The sequence below is a fragment of the Vombatus ursinus genome, unplaced genomic scaffold, assembly GCF_900497805.2.
Source record: "Vombatus ursinus unplaced genomic scaffold, bare-nosed wombat genome assembly UNPS02005286.1, whole genome shotgun sequence".
NCBI classification, from domain to species: Eukaryota; Metazoa; Chordata; class Mammalia; order Diprotodontia; family Vombatidae; genus Vombatus; species Vombatus ursinus.
Genome location: NW_020945064.1, coordinates 15,726,283 through 15,735,627, shown reverse-complemented (window position 1 = coordinate 15,735,627; position 9,345 = coordinate 15,726,283).

Below are 9,345 nucleotides of genomic sequence, written 5' to 3'. Positions count from 1 at the left end.
GTGTGTGTGTGTGTGTGTGTGTGTGTGTGTGTGTGTGTGTGTGTGTGTGTGAGAGGGGAGATGGGGAGGGGGAAACAGTAGGAAGGCAGGGAAAAGGAAAGGTGGAAAGGTCTGGATGATGAAAGAGCTTAATTTGTATAATAGGGTTACGGTGGAATTAAAGTCTGTTAAAAGACCGGAAGAAATTGGGTTGTGGGGTGGAGTGAGAGAAGCTCCTTTTGTGGATCTAAAGATTCCGGGGTCTATGTCCTTACCAGGCTAGGGCATAAAACAGGGTGGGAGGCTCTTTCCCCTTTCTCCTGTCCACAACCCTAACCTTATCAGTATCCAGGTGTAAAGGCTCTCACCAACATAGTCCCAATTGGATCCCTCTCCCAGCCATTTCCTATTTGGGGCTCTGGTTGCCTTGTGGAAGACTGTTTGATCATCGGCCTGAGGCTGCCCTGCCACAGTTCCTCCCCTGAGGCTCTTTCCCCTTCTCCCTCTCCCCCATGTCTGTCTCCTCCCTCTCTCCACCTCTCTCTCCCCCTTTCTCTCCTCCCTTTTCTTTTTCTTTTCCCCTAGCCCAAAGGTATCTTCTTTACATTTGAAAGGAACTAAAATGGAATTTATCCAGCCAGTGTAGTCAGTTTGGGAGGGATTTGGAGGGATAGAATTTGTCTCTCCTAGAGTCAGGCTCTAACCTGAAGATGGTGTCCATCTCAGAAAATCCAATGAGACAAGGATCCCTTCTAGCTCTAAATCTTTTGTCATTTTTAAAAAAATGCAGTTTTAAAATTCTTCTTTCAGTTCTAAATTCTCTCCCTCTCCCCCACTCAATGAGAAGACAAGAAAAACAAAACTTATTGCAAATATGTATAGTCATACAAAACAAATTTCTGTGTTGGCCACCCCCCCAAAAAAAGGATAAGAAAAAGAAAGAGGAAAAAAATATGTTTTGATCTGCCCTCTGAGACGATCGGTTCTCTATCTGCAGTTGGATTGCGTGTTTCATCATGAATCCTTTGGAATTGAAGGGTTGTCATGTTGATCAGTTACTAAGTCTTTCAAAGTTGATTTATCTTTATAATATTGCTGTTACTGTGTAGGATTGTTCTGGTTCTGTCCACTTTACTTTTCATCAGTTCATACAGGATTTCCCAGGTTTTTCTGAAACCATCCCCTTTGTCATTTCTTATAGAACAATAATATTCCATCACGTTCATATACCACAATTTGTTCAGCTAGCCATTCCCCAATCAATAGGAATCCCCTCAGTTTCCAATTCTTTGCCACCACAAAAAGTCTAGCTCTAAATCTTATGACAACGTGAATAACTAACAATAATCCACTCCACCCTACCACCATCCAGCATTTAACTCTCTTCTATTCCAGAATACCTAATACACATATGCTTCACATCAGAATGCCTCCCACTAAATAAAAAAAAAAGTAGAACTAAAGAGAGCATAGCATGACCAGATCTCAATTATATTACAAAGCAGTTGTCAAAACTATTCTTTTGTTGATTAAAAATAGACAAGTAGATAATGGAATAGAGTAGATAAACAAGACTGAGAAGTAATGTAACATATTAGCCTAGTGTTCAATAAATCCAAGAAACAATAACACAAAGGGAAGGTTCCCTATGTGACCAGAAATGTTGGCAAAACTGAAAATCAGTTTGGTAGAAAATATGTTTAGACAGCAACTTGTAGGATATGCCACAGAACCTCCAAATGAATACTCAACCCAAATATAATAGGTCATATTACAGAAATAATTAGATAATAAGAGGTACTTTTCATACCTATGGCTGGGGGAGAATCATATGTGTTTGTGGGTGTATCCATATACATGCATAAAAGGTAAAGGAGAAATTTTGGGTTACATAACATTAAAAAGCTTTCACATGAACTAGAATAAGAAGAGAAAATGTCCAATGTGGGGGAGGGATCTTTACATCAAGTATTTCTGATAAATGTCTTGTTTCTAGATATATAGGAAATTTGCACAAATATATGGACAAGACTTATTTCCCAGTTGATAAATGGCCAAAAGATATGAGAGGTTTTTTTTTAATTCAATTTTATTTTCACTTCCAAATTCTCTCCATCCCCGTCTTCCTCCACCCATTGAAGAGGCAAGAAAAAAAACCCATTACAATATATAGTATAGGATAGTCATGCAAACAAATGTCCACATTACCTATGTTCCCCCTGCACTTCCCCCTCCCCAAAAAAAAGAAAGAAAGAAAGAAAAGAAAAAGAGAATAGATTTTAATCAGCACTCTGAATCCATTAGTTCTCTATCTGGAGGTAGATGGAATATTTCATCATAAATCCTTTGGAATTGTGGTTGGTCTTTGTGTTAATCAGTGTTACTGATTCTTTCAAAGTTGATTGTCTTTACAATATTGCTGTTACTGTATAAATTGTCCTCCTGGGTCTGAGTACTTCACTTAGCATCACTTCATGCAAGTCTTCCTAGGTTTTAAGATGAGAAATTTTCAAAAGAGAAAATTGCAAACTCAATATAAAAACTTTCACAAATTGCTAAAAAAAAATAAGGGAAATGCAAATTAAATTAGCTCTAAGAGTACCTCACATCTTTTAAATTAGTCAAGAAGATATAAGCGGAATTGGTCCAACCGTTCTGGAAAACTATTTGGAATTATTTGAGAAATATTACCAAACTGTTCATACCCTTTGACCTCAGTCATCCTACAATGTAGGCATATTCATATTCGTTTTACTATAGGATTAGATTTTAAAACCAGCATACAGCAAAGATCTGCATGCAATCAAAATTTCCCTTGAAAAATTAAATCTTAAAGCTTAAATCTCACATAAAGAGTATAGTATCTTTATTTTTTAATTTTAGGAGTATGATGCTTCTTTATTTTGCATATATACATAACTGTAATATATTTTCTTTGAAAACACTTTTTTGGGTTTCTTTTGTTTTAATATCACTTATATTTGCCACTGTATTCCTCCCCCTTTTTCTTACAAAAAGTCATCCCCTATAATAATGATTCTTTAAAAAAGAAAGAAAAAAAGTTCCACAAAATTAACTAACATATTGATATTAAACATAGTATTCCACACCCCTAGCTCCACCGACAATGCCCTAGTGAGATCATCTTTCCACAAGTCCCCCACATTAACTATTCCCATCTTTTATCATCCTTGCCAATTTACTGGGTTTGAGGTGAGTTATGTGCATTTCTTTTATTATTAGTGATTTGGAGTATTCTTTCATATGGCTGTGAATAGTTTGTAATTCTTTTGAGAACTATTCATATCCTTTGACTACTTCTCTATTAGAGAATAGCTTTTGATCTTATATGTTTGTCTTCATTTTTATATATCTTAGATAGCAGATCCTTATCAGAAATATTAGATGCAATGATTTTTTTTCCTCAGTCTACCCACTTTCCTTCTTCTAGTTGTATTAGTTTTGTTCATGCAAAAGCTTTTCAATTTCGTATAATAAAAAATTACTTATTGTATCCAGCACAGTATTTTTAAATCATTTAATCATTGCAAAAAGGCTAGGATCTTTTAAAACAAGCTAGTCTGTATAAGAGTAGATGGAACTGAGATAGTTGCTATGGAAACAATTGAATGTAATGTTAAGTGTGTATTGTCCATATAAAATGTCTATGTCAACATTGTCTAAATGTGGCTCATACGGAGGTATTGGTAGCTATTTCTGGAAATCTCACCCATCCCTCTCCAAGGAAAATTTTGATTTTTTCCTGGAGGTGAGCAGGAGAAAGGCTATCCACTCTTTTCTTCAGAGAAAGAGAGGGGTACCAGATTGGATTTATGTCTATCAGTTCTACTAAATATTGCTGGGCAGGGGTCATTTTTTATATTCAAGCTACTTTCCTCAGTATCCTTTAAAGGGGAGAATTTAGAACCCAAAATTTTTTTAAAAAATTAATGTTAAAAATAAATAAATAGTCCTGTAACCAAAAGAAAAGAAAAGAAATTTCCCACAAAAAAGATATTTAAAAAATATCCTTTAAAGGGGAAAGGGTAACCCCAAACTTATATCTATGGGCTTGATTCCTTTCCTCCAAATACTAGTTAAACAAAAGATTATCACAAATAGTGAATAGAGATCCTGACAACAAATTAGAATTCTCAAATTCTATCTGAAAGACAGAATAAATGTATTCTCCATTGAGAGTGAGATAGCTCAACCAAGAAAAAGGTCCTGATCACAGAAACTCCCCAAAGTCTCTATGGAGGCAGGCTAGAAATGAGGACATATTGAGGAACCAGCTTTCCTGCCTTTTATGTATATCTCTACATATCTCTCTTTCCCCAGAGTAGATCCTAAAAAGAGTCTGGAACCAAACGTGTGAGTGTCTCTCTTTCAAAACAGGAATGAAGAAGAATACCTCTCCTCTCTGAAGCTCTTGGGTCAATTCTGCCCCTCACACAGGCACACCGTGAATAATCATTCCCTCTACCAATACAGAATCACACCTAAACAGTGGCCCTCAAAATGCCCCCATTTAAAGCCTTGTTAGCAGTATATTTTGTTTACCACTACATCCAGCCAAACTATTGATCAGGAAGGAAGAACACTGACTTCTACTCAAGTAGGAAAAAAAAAGAACGGGTGAAGATTTAGGTGACAGGAAAATGAGGATTTAGGCATAGGTGAAAAAACATTGGATTTGGAGTTAGAATACATGGGTTCAAAGCATGGCACTTAAGATGAGAAATGAGAAGACAGCCCCATCCCACTCCTTTGAAGAGACAGGAAATCCATGGGTGTAGTGTTGCATGTTTTCAGACTCTTTTGATGTATTGGTTTTGTAAAGGTTTGGTTTTTTTTCTATTTTTCCTCTTTCTTCCTTTTTTCTTCCTTCCTTTCTTTTCTTCCTTCCTTCCTTCCTTCTTTTCTCTCTCTCTCTCTCTCTTTCTTTCTTTCTTTCTTAGAGTATTTGTTATATGAGCTAACCCTCTGGGAGGTGGAAGGGGAAACAATACCAGGAAAAATTCTGGTGATGTTAAAAACAAAAGATATCCATAAAAATTAATTCAAAAAAAGAAGACAAGATCAAAACTTTTTTCTGCCACTTTTGAGTTATGTGACCTTGACAAAATCACTTAACTTTTCTGAGGTTTAGTTTCCTCAACTATTAAATGTAGGTAATAATAATTATGCCCAGAGTTGAGGAAAAGTTCTTTATAAACCTTAAGACGTTGTAGAATCTACCTTCTTCCCCCACCCCCTACTCAGAGCTGATGCGCCAAAGATTTAGGTGACCCATTGTGCGTGGCAGAAATGGAGGGCTTTAAGCCAATCACCAAATGATGCTAGTCATCTCTATAGCCTGCTTTTATTGGAATTCAGAGGTATGTCTCCCTATGTCTCCCAAGTGTGTATCCTGGAGACACCTCAGTATTTCAAGGATCTGTGATTTCATCACCATTATAGATTGTAACTTCTCCATGACGCTAGCGATGAACCTCCTGTGGGAGAGAGATCAGGAGAAAATGATTTAGCTACAACATATTGAAGAGTGTGAGACTTGGAGGTAAAGGATCTTCCTTAACTCCTGCCCGTCTATTCAGTTGTTGTTTGTCCTTTGTACTTGAAGAGGACTGATGACATTGCAATGTGAGGGTCAAGGTACAGTGTGTTCAGTTGTGACTGATCAGTCTGATACAAGCTCAGAAGGCTTTACTATAGATTGGGCAGAAGTATTCCATTTGAACATTTGGGATGGAGATGTCTCTAGATTTGTGCATCTAGTGTTTTCTTTGTGCTACTTCACTGTACTCAGTACCTGAATTCTGTCACACACACACACACCCATCCCACATACCCACCCACCACAGTTCTGCAGGTGGGGGATGGTTGAGGATAGGGGAAATTCCCCCAGAGAGGCTCCCACCCACACTCCATTCTCACCGCTCCATGCCCGCTTACTGCAGTTCTGTGACATGGTTGGGGAAAAGGTATGGAAAGGTTTTTCAGTTGGAAGAAGAGAAGGCAGGTTTTATGTGATGGTGTAAAGATATGTTATCCTCTGGGATGGATGCCTCAGGACATATGAAGAGGGAAGAAATTGTAAGGTATTCACAAATATGATTTGGAACTGAGATAGACCTTAGATATCATAGGATCATAAGTTTAAATCTTAGAGATCATTGGGTCCAACTGCCTCATTTTATATGTAGCAAGGGGGTAATTAGACTGCACCAAGGCATCTTCCATGCTTTTGGATATATAGTCTAGCTTCCTGCTGAGGCACATGCCCCATCTTGCTGAGTTGTTATAGACTGGTCCCCTGGGCCTAGGGTCGTACCAAAAATCATTGATGACTTCAAGTACTGAGAGAAGCCAACCCCCACCCCAGTCTATAAGAACAAGGAGAAATAGTTAAGGCCTCTTTTAGGATTCTTTTCCAGTGTTTTCTCTTCTTTGGATTTCCAGAAAGGGTTTCCATTTGGCTGATTCAAAGATAGGGGTCTCTGCTTACATGAATTGGGTTCAGTCCTGAGAGGCCTGACTAGGGTCAGGTTTCTCTCTCTCTGGGTATGTCCCTTGCGAGGAGGAGTTCAGGAAAATTGCTAAAATGAAGGTTGGCTGACATGATAGGAAATGAAAATGACAAATGCTGTAGGGGATGCACTGTTGGTAGAGTAGTGAACTGGTCCAACAATTCTGGAGAACAATTTGGAACTATTGCCAAAGGAAAAAAAAAGGATCCATGTGTATAAAAATATTCATAACAGCTCTTTTTCTGGTGGCAAAGACTTAGAAATTGAGGGGATGCCCATCAATTGGGGAACGACTGAGCAAGTTGTGGTATATGATTATGATCATACTTTTGTGTTGTAAGAAATGGTAAGAAGGGTAGTCTCAGAAAAACCTGGGAAGGCTTATATGAACTGATGCAAAGTGAGATAAACAGAATCAGATCTGTGTACACAGTAACAGCAATATTAACAGTAACAGTGATCAACTGTGAAAGACTTAGCTACTGTGATCAAGACAGTTATCCAAGATAATTCCAAAGGACTCATGATGAAAAATGCTATCCACCTCCAGACAGAGAGACAGCTGATGGAGTCTGTGCAGATTGGAGCATGTTTTTCCCACTTTCTTTTTCTTTTTTTCCTTGGCAACATGACTAATATGGAAATATGTTTTGTATGACTTCACATGTATAATGGGTATGATATTGCTTGCCTTATATATAGGTGGGGAAGGGGCTGGAGGGAATGAGAGAATTTGGAACTGAAAATTTTAAAATGAATAATAAAAAAATGAAGTGTAAGTATGGCTTATGACTAGAGTCTTCCCCAATTGGTGGTAATAGTGACCCTTCTAGAAATGGCATTTGCTGTACAAAATGGAAATCAGGCTTAGGACAATTGCTTATTTTCTCTACCAAAGAAACTGTATAAGATGCAAAAGGACTGTTTGCTGATATCACAAGCCAGATCTGGGCACCGAACACAGTCTCCTTCTGAAACTCTTATCTTGGTAAACAGGGGCACACAGCAAAGTGAGAAGCAAAACAGCTCCTAAATGCTCCGTGCACCTCGCAGGAGGGATGGCCAGCCTGGTGGAGGGCAAAGGGGTATTTGACAGCCAAGCCCTACTGTAAGGTTAGGCTGAGAAGTGCTGTGGGTTTAATGCTGGCTCCCATGCCCAGGTGAACAAGGAAGACAATGACCTTGCAGAGGACAAAGTAAAGCAATGTAAGCAGGGTTAGGGAGTCAGCAACAGCCAGGTTCTGGTTGTACCAACCATTGAGTCCTTTCAGCTTTGGGTCACTACAGGAGCAGGGTGCCAGAGCTCCCCTGTGGTGGACCACAACCATTCAGGGCATGCTCCATGGGATGGCCCTTTTAGGACAATTCAGCCTGTTCCTCACTTAGATGATATTTAATTTTTTTACTAAAAAAAGAGGAAGGACCTGGGAGAAGTTGGTTTTCTCCTTTTTAGTAATTCTTTCCCCACCCTGGACACAGAGAAGTCTGAGCCCTTCCCTTTGCCTTCCCCTCTCACTGACCCAGTTCCTCAGGCCCAACATAAGTGAGTGGCAGGAATGAGTCTGTTCACATAATTCCTAAGGGGTTTGTTAATAGGCAATAATGCCTCAAAGTCTTGCCAGCCCCTTCCAGGATTGAAAAAAAGATAGATCTTAAAAGCCTTAACCAGGAGGGGCAGCTAGGTGGTGCAGTGGATAGAGCATCAGCCCTGGAGTCAGGAGGACCCGAGTTCAAATCCAACCTCAGACTCTTGACACCTACTAGCTGTGTGACCCTGGGCAAGTAACTTAACCCCCCAAAATAAAATAAAAGCCTTAACCCAGAAGAGCTGGGGTTAATAGTGGGTAATACAGGCAGGCTACAGGAAGGTGGAGGAGATCTTTAGGGGTCAGGTTGTGGGTGGGGTTAACCTCTTTCTCCCTCCAGGTCAGGACATTTACACCCAGCCTCTTAGACTTGGAGTGAAGACCAGTGCTGACCCATGGAGGGCAGTTAGCCCAGGGTCAGAGGGCCTCTGGCTGCTGTTTGTGTGTATGTACCATACCTGGGGAAGGGACAGCTACTGGAGGTTTCAAGGTGTACCTCTGCCTGCGAGGGCCTGTCAGTTTCAGAGATGGTTCTGTTCCTGAGTCTGCTGTTGGGGAGGCCTCCAAGGGCTGTCGCCTTTGGTGGGAGAAGCAGGAAAAGGATGGAGAGCCGACTCTTGGAACTGTTGAGGTTCCAAGAATGTGAGGTGGGCAGAGGGCAGGGACATGGTTTTCTTTCCGAATAAGATCAGGTGCATGACTTAAGGTGAATTCAGAAATTTGAAGAATTAACGGTTTTAGAAACAAATGAAGGACTCATCTTCCCCCCTTGTGTAAAGGAGTTTCTACTTTTTTGCCCCTGAGGATATGCAGAAATCCCTCCATCACATCTGACTGGTGCTTGGCCATTGGGTGGCTGAAGGACCAGCTGCAACCCTATGGGTCTTTGACAAGCAAACTGGCCAGCTGCTGGAGTCAGTCAAGACAAGAGGAGCACGGTTGTCCAAGGCCCTCTCTCTGGCAGTCAGGAAGAGAGCCAGCTCTGGAGGAAGGACCGAACTCTTCATCTTTTCCCTTCAGTCTTTTCTGGAGTCCGTCAGGGTGGAGTGTGTTGGGGTGGGGTAGTATTTCTCTCTTCCCCTCCCCATTCCTGCAGGGCAACCTCCCCCAGATTTCTGCTCTATACCCATCGAAGAACAGGGCCAGAGTCCAGCGGCGTGGCAAGCTCAAGGGGGATGCTGTGCCCAAGGGGAGTAGCGCCACACACACACACACACACACACACACACACACACACACACACACAC